At 35.8% G+C, this 6,694-nt stretch overlaps 1 long non-coding RNA gene across 6 annotated transcripts; it reads left to right on the forward strand.

Annotated features, from left to right (window-relative positions):
* Positions 1-2,430: 2,430 nt before the first annotated feature.
* LOC113347200 lies at positions 2,431-6,095 on the forward strand. 6 transcript variants are annotated; one of them, XR_003358808.1, is made up of 7 exons: positions 2,431-3,185; positions 3,339-3,939; positions 4,116-4,235; positions 4,426-4,638; positions 4,733-4,888; positions 4,984-5,085; positions 5,680-6,095. It is a non-coding gene; the product is annotated as an uncharacterized LOC113347200 (long non-coding RNA). The 6 variants fall into 6 exon arrangements; XR_003358811.1 differs by having other exon boundaries at positions 2,433-3,185; positions 3,592-3,939; XR_003358812.1 differs by having other exon boundaries at positions 2,433-3,185; positions 3,625-3,939.
* Positions 6,096-6,694: the final 599 nt, after the last annotated feature.

The raw sequence follows: 6,694 nt of genomic DNA on the forward strand, positions 1-6,694 counted from the left end.
CTAATCTACTAACTAACTTAGAAAACAAGGAATAACGAAAAAATCTGCTCAGATCTAGTCAAAAAATGGACTAGATCTAACCATAGAAGGTTTGTTTTTGATGGTTTTGTTTGAGAAGAAGAAGGAGTGGGAGAGATGAGAGAGAGGAGAGAGAAGGACTTTTGTTGTTGCTCTGTTGGTTTATAATAGTTATACGAAAATCAAACAGATGATGAAGACTCTTAACCAATTCCTATAAATTTAGTATTTTTGAGGAAGAAAGCACAAAAATGATCTTTATAAATGATGCGGTTGGGGCTACATGAAATCTTCCGAAACTATCGAACAAAAACAGAAGCAGATCGAAGAACATGTTCCTGAACTTGATCCTTGGTATTACCAAACTCTTTTTTATCATTTGAAATTTGATTACTGATAGCAAAATTTTTGTTTACCGCGATTAAATGTGTTTGTAACTTATTTGACCCTAGGTATCACAAACTCTTTTTCATCATTTAAATTTTGATTTCTGATATCAAAATTTTAGATGCCGCGGTTGAATGAGTTTGCGATTTGTTCTAATTTTTGTTGATTTAGAGGTTTTAGAGTTCAGGAAGGATTTAAATAGCGTTGCTTCCATTAATGGTGATTGAAAATGAAGTAGAAATTGGGGAAAGTTCCTTCAGATGGATGTCGAGCCGTAATTCACTACAAGAAAATGTGTCTCTTGCGAATAAATTTTATCGACTGTCTAAAACATTAGTCGTTCGTTTCCTGTAGCTACTCATGTTTGCGTCTGAAAAAATAATAGTCACTACAGAATACTATACACTATTTTCTTTCAACAAAAAATCTACGTTAGTCGTTGGACGTATCGTACAACTTATTTGGAGCGACTACTTGGATACGCTTGAAGCTATTTATGTTCATCCACAACGAACGCAACGACTAATTTTATTTTAGTCGATAGTGTTATCTATCTACAAATTCCTTGCGACTAAAAATATCTACTAATCGCTGTAGCTATCTTACAACTTATTTTGGAGCAACTACATAAAAACGTCGGAAGCTATTTACGTGTAACAACAATTTTTGTAGTGACTGATTTCCTTCAATCGCTAGTATTCTCCATCTACTATTTCCTTGCATATGATAATTTATGTTAGTCACTGGAGCTAAATTAGAACCAACTTAGGTTGGACATTATTCACCTCCAGCAACAATAAGTCTAGCGACTGTTTTCGTTTTTAGCTTTACATTTCAAGAAATATTCGTCTAGCTATATAATTCGTTTGACTTTGTTGAATATGCATGCTTAGAATTACATATATATGTCGATTCCAAAAATGACCCTCTTTATCGAATCGTATAATTGAATTAAAGGAAGACAAGTCTTCTATACAACATTTGAAGTTCGAATCGACACTGAGATTCATATTTATCGATTTCGATGATGTATCATGCTAAGTTTGAAGTCAGAACCCTCCTGGAGCTTCGTGCTTCATGGTTTATATGCCATTATACCACATTTGAAGTTCGAATCGACACTGAGATTCAATATTTATCGATTTCGATGATGTATAAGTTTGAAGTCAAAACCCTCCCGGAGCTTCGTGCTTCATAGTTTATATGCCATTATACCACATTTGAAGTTCGAATCGACACTGAGATTCATAGTTATCGATTTCAATGATGTATCATGCTAACTTTGAAGTCAAAACCCTCCCGGAGCTTCATGCTTCATGGTTTATATGCCATTATACCACATTTGAAGTTCGAATCGACACTGAGATTCATATTTATCGATTTGGATGACGTGTCATGCTAAGTTTGAATTCAAAACCCTCCCGGAGCTTCGTGCTTCATAGTTGACATTATACCAAATTTGAAGTTCAAATCGACACTGAGATTCATATTTATCGATTTCAATGATGTATGATGCTAAGTTTGAAGTCAGAACCCTCCCGAAGCTTTTTGGTTCATAGTTTTTATGCTTATTGAGTCTACGAGTGTGAACTAAAGCTACTTCATGACCTGTATGACCAATCAAAATTACTTCGTGACCTATGTGACTTGTCAAAATTACTTGTCGAAATTCAAACCGAAAACACAAAGAAAAAACACATAAGCACAAAGAGAAAGCACAAAGAAACACACCAATTATCAAATTCATTTCTTATTTTCATCTTCATTCTTATATATTTTTTGGATTTTTTATATCAGAATGTTGATAAAAATGTCCTAAATTTATTAATATTTTTTTGGGATTTTTTTTCGTGTCTAAGATTGATAATAAAACCGAATACATGAGTTCGCACTAGCACAAAGAAAAACACACATACTTCTTAATCCGTATGATTATCTCAAAATACAATTTCAACCGTCAAATTCTTTTTCTCAATCCATATGATTGGATCAAACGAAATATGGTGTGTCCATCATTTTCATTTGGTTGTATCACCGTACCCTCCCTCACCGCTCAAACTCTAATTCCTATGTGTTTTTCTCTTTCTTCCTCTCCTCTGCTCTTCCTCTCCTTCACATACGACCATCCGTCAGCGCTCCATCACCACCGCTATTCTTCTCTCAATCATTTTCAGCATAGCAGAACGACTTGGTCTGGAATGAGCTTCTATCAATCATTTTCTTCTCAAATTTAGGGAAGAGAGAATAACAGCTGCTGCAGGATTTCAGTGAGATCGATGAATTTAGGGAACTGGTTGAAGATGAGTAAGAGATGGTGGTTGGTTCGAAGGTCTGTTAGATGGGTTTGATGGACGAAGAAATTGAAGCAGAGAAGTTAGGGTTTCAAGGAATACAGAGATGGGTTTGTGTTTATGTTCAAGCTGAGGGGAAATCAAGGGATAATCTCAACGTGATAAATTTTCCAAACCCCAAACATAAAACAACTGCAACTACAACAAACAATTATTTAACCCCGATCTGAAATCAGACGGAAAAAGGATACTCCTACATTTTTTAATTAGGGAAAATCAAGTGGAGTCTTTCTTTAAATTTGTGTTGTAAATCATCGAAATTTGGTTATTAAATTTTGATTTGGTTGTGTAATCATGTCGAGAAAGATGCTAATCGATGGAGAAGTGAACATCTCTAACGAACATGAATATGACTATGATCTGTTTGTGATTGGTGCTGGTAGTGGTGGTGTTCTTGCTTCTAGAACTTCAGCTGCTTAGGGAGCTAAGGTGAGTGATTTCAACTCTAAGCTGTTGTGTGAATTAATAAGATTGTTGGATAATTGGTTGCAGTCTGAATTGTATAGTAGTATTTCTTCTTATTCAAGCCGGATGTTGTTGCTCTCTATATGCTTGTGAAAATTTCATTGAAATTATCTACAGGATTTCTCTATTTTTAGGAGTGAATTGTACTCTGGATAGTGGTGTTGCTTGTGTGAGATTATGTTTTGGTTTTCCTCACTCTGTTGTTGTTGTTTTTACGGAAAATGAGAGATCAGAGGGGATAAAATTGAGAGATGGAATCAAAAATGGTTGTCAAATTGATTCTACAACAACAATTAAAAGCTGGGTTTGGATTGGATTTGAGAGTATTGTGATAGAGACTCAATGGTGCTAATGGTGGTTGATGTTGCAGCTTTGAATGAAGATTTCTGGTGGATGATTGCAGGTGGAAATAGGAGCTTGTGTTGCTGTGTTGTTTTTGGTAGTATTGACAAAGTCTGGTTTGAATTAAGAGATGTTGGAGTTGTGTTCTGTTCTTAAAGGAGTTGCTGCCATGGTCACAATTGCTAGGTGGTCATTGAACTGATGCTGCAACAGATGGCTAGATGGCTGCCGTTTTGGTGTTAATATAGTGAAAAGCTGATTGAGGCTTAGCTGGATTTTGGCAGTTAAGTTGCAGATAGAGCTGGCATAGCAGGTAGTTTTGGAGACTGTAAGTGGTGCTGCAGGCTAGATAAGGAACTAAACTGAATTATGTCAGGTATGGAACAAGTGGAGAAGCCATGAGTAAGTTTGTGAAGACATTTGTTAGCAAGTATGAAGGGGAAGATTATGTGTGATGCTAGTTAATTTGATTTTAAGAGATTTTTATTGTTATATAGCCTTTTCATCAGTTTGATTTTATTTCTTATCATCAATATTTTCTTTCTTCTGCAGTCATTATGATGGGAAGAAGTAGAGGGGGATTGTCACAAAGATCTAGTGGGCGAGTTGATCCTTTGCAGAATTTTGTGTCAGAGAGAAGTCCAATTGCAAGACAGAAGCCACCAACAAATGGTAATGAAATATATATACGTCTGTTTGGGTCAATAAGCATAAAAACCCCATGTTTGACGCAAATTGAGCCAAGTAAATATGGAAAGAGTTGCGCTAGGGTAATAGGACTCTTGTTATGTACTTTTTCTTTTCATTTCAGGTTCACACTTTTTTTTTAATGAAATCTTATAGTAATTTCTGTCACCTTTAGGACCATTAGACGCTTGAACTCGATGATGAGTTTGCTGGCATTGAAAAAGCATATGAGGACAGCCAATAAGAGTTACGGGGAAAGTTTGAGTAAACATTTCAGGGTGAAGTGTAAGCGTAATCTCCAAATTTCTTTAAAAAATCCTCCTGAAGGCTGAAAACTTGGAAAACTGGGCCAACATGTGTAATTACTTGAGAGCACCGGAATTTCATGGTAATTATGTTTGTCTCTAATGAGAATTTAAGTTTTTCTAAAGTCTATAGTGGTTTACGTGTAATTCTGATTATATATTCCTGTTTTTTCATAGGCAAGATCGAAGAGGGCTTGTTTTTTTCATAGGTAAGATCGAAGAGGGCCTGTTTTTTTCATAGGAAAGATCGAAGAAGGAAAGTGATGCAAAAAAGATACAAGATCTAAACCACAAAATGGTACTGAGAGCTTTTCAAGAAAGACATTTGACAGGGTATACTAGGAATGCTTAACTTGCTGTCTTTTTTTTGTTTTAATTTGATTTTATTATTGTCTCATGTTTACTTACACATCCACGCTCTATCATAGAGTAAGAGGTCTAGTGGTATAGCTATTGGTCCTTTGACAATGTTCGATGAGACCCACACGGATAAGAATCAGAAGCTTCCTCCAATATGCGCAGAATGAAAGGTACATTTTTAAGTTTTTGTTCAAGATGTAACTGCATGTTATGGTTGATACTTTATCGATGTTCCTGAATGATGTGTGCGACTCAATAGGAATTTAAATACAAATGGAGAAACTGTAAATGATTCCTGTGACAAATATAGATGTCATTGTTATGTTTTAATAAAAAATTGGTATGTTTAAGCTCTGAGGCTGTGGTATTTGGAAACAACTTCTGGACCCGAAATCTGTTACTTTCCGTGTTCATGGTACATGACTAATTCATTTGAAAAAACTCTTAATTCCAGCAGTTATCCTCATGTTCATGATAGAGTTAGAGTTATTAATGTTCTTAAGAGCTTGTATTGCGATATATACTGAATCTTAATATTGATGTGGAAAATTAGGCTGTTTTTTCTTTTTTTGTTCTGAATAGATTTATGGATGTATTGTTCGATATATAGTAAATTTAGCAAGGTTGCTATAAACGGTATAAATTTGTCTCTGTTTTGACTTAAGACCAAATTTTTGGATCATTCTAATTTTCATGGAAGTTGAACTCTGTATTTTATTGTTCCAATTTGAATTGTTCACTATTTGTATTGATGCTGCAAACAGGAAGATATGAAGGATGAAACAGAGTAAGTCCAAATTCATCAAGTTAATGAATGTGGCTTTAAAGAATTTAGGTCAAGCTTCTCTGCCAAAGGATGCACTAGATCCAAATGTGAAACATAGGATGGAGGTCGACAACTTGAAGATGAGAATGATGCTTATATCGAGGACGAGGAAAGCGAGAGATATGGCGAAAAATAAAATATGGTGGATGGTCAGTATTGGGAATGATAGGGAATTGGATGAGAATATAATGAAGCTAAAGAGGATGGGGAATGAATGGAAGTCTGACAGTACTTGTCTGGAGTCTTTTGCACAATATTTCTTAATTACTCACACATGTATATTATGGATATGACCCGTATGTTAAATCTTCTTTTTTCTATATATATAATAGCTAGTTCTGACTTCTAAGTTTATAATCAGTGTTCGGATATAGTAGTATGAACAGTATCTGGTAGTTTCTTGCAAGCAAATATGAACATTCTAAAGTGTAGCTGCTCAACCTCTTAAGCTTTAACCAAAATGCAGTCGCTGACCCTCTCGTGCTACGACCTAAATGCAGTCGCTGGACTTCTTTTGCTTCAATTGTGCTATGAACTAGATGTAGTAGCTCAACCTCTTGTGCTTCAACAATAATCTGATTCCTGGACCGCTTGTGCTACAACCTAATTGTAGTCGCTGAACCTCTCGTGCTTCAAAAAATATGCAGCCGCTGCAGCTGTTGTTCCACCACTACTATGTAGTCTCTCAACCTCTTATGCTTCAACAAAAATGTTATCGCTGAACCTCTTGTACTACAACATAATCGTAATCGGTGAACCTGTTCTGCAATGTGATGAAGATTAGTCGCAGCACATGTTTGACTACACCCATGCGACTGAAACGCGCCAGTAAAAAGAATTGTATAGCGATCAGGTATTATAGCCGCTGATGATTGTAGAAATGCATCTCTAGCGACAACAGTGTCGCTGCGAACCTCTAGTCACATACTTTCTTGCGACACCGATGCAACTAC

This window comes from Papaver somniferum, chromosome 2 (genome assembly GCF_003573695.1).
Source record: "Papaver somniferum cultivar HN1 chromosome 2, ASM357369v1, whole genome shotgun sequence".
Lineage (NCBI taxonomy): Eukaryota > Viridiplantae > Streptophyta > Magnoliopsida > Ranunculales > Papaveraceae > Papaver > Papaver somniferum.